The 1,060-nt window shown below is 38.8% G+C and overlaps 1 pseudogene; it reads left to right on the top strand.

Moving 5' to 3' along the window:
* The first annotated feature begins 322 nt into the window (after positions 1-322).
* The window catches only part of LOC102995797 (tubulin alpha chain-like), a 4,774-nt pseudogene continuing 4,036 nt past the window's right edge, over positions 323-1,060 (top strand).

Genomic DNA, 1,060 nt, shown 5'->3' with positions numbered 1-1,060 from the left:
AGGCCCAGCGGCCATGGCTCATGGGCCTAGCTGCTCCGTGGCATGTGGGATCTTCCTGGACCAGGGCATGAACCTGTGTCCCCTGCATCGGCAGGTGGACTCTCAACCACCGCGCCACCAGGGAAGCCCTCTCGGTATTTTTTGATTTCCTCTTTTATTTCTTCAGTGACTTCTTGGTTATTAAGTAGTGTATTGTTTAGCCTCCATGTGTTTGTATTTTTTACAGATTTTTTCCTGTAATTGATATATAGTCTCATAGCGTTGTGGTTGGAAAAGATACTTGGTATGATTTCAATTTTCTTAAATTTACCAAGGCTTGATTTGTGACCCAAGATATGATCTATCCTGGAGAATGTTCCAAGAGCACTTGAGAAGAATGTGTATTCTGTTGTTTTTGGATGGAATGTCCTACAAATATCAATTAAGTCCATCGTGTTTAATGTATCATGTAAAGCTTGTGTTTCCTTATTTATTTTCATTTTGGATGATCTGTCCATTGGTGAAAGTGGGGTGTTAATGTCTCCTATTATGATTGTGTTACTGTTGATTTCCCCTTTTATGGCTGTGAGCATTTGCCTTACATATTGAGGTGCTCCTATGTTGGGTGCATCAATATTTACAATTGTTATATCTTCTTCTTGGATCGATCCTTTGATCATTATGTAGCGTCCTTTTTGTCTCTTGTAATCTATGTGTTTTGGTTGGAGCATTTAATCCATTTACATTTAAGGTAATTATCAATATGAATGTTCCTATTCCCCTTTTCTTAATTGTTTTGGGTTTGTTGTTTTAGGTCTTTTCCTTCTCTTGTGTTTCCTGCCTAGAGAAGTTCCTTTAGCATTTGTTGTAAAGCTGTTTTTGTGGTGCTGAATTCTCTTAGCTTTTGCTTGTCTGTAAAGGTTTTAATTTCTCCATCAAATCTGAATGAGATCCTTGCTGGGTAGAGTAATCATGGTTGTAGGTTTTTCTCCTTCATCACTTTAAATATGTCCTGCCACTCCCTTCTGGCTTGCAGAGTTTCTGCTGAAAGATCAGCTGTTAATCTTATGGGGATTCCCTT

This window comes from Physeter macrocephalus, chromosome 7 (assembly GCF_002837175.3).
Source record: "Physeter macrocephalus isolate SW-GA chromosome 7, ASM283717v5, whole genome shotgun sequence".
In the NCBI taxonomy this organism is placed as follows: Eukaryota; Metazoa; Chordata; class Mammalia; order Artiodactyla; family Physeteridae; genus Physeter; species Physeter macrocephalus.
The sequence above is the reverse complement of the archived record's forward strand: the minus strand, read 5'-3'. Positions and strand labels throughout refer to the sequence as shown.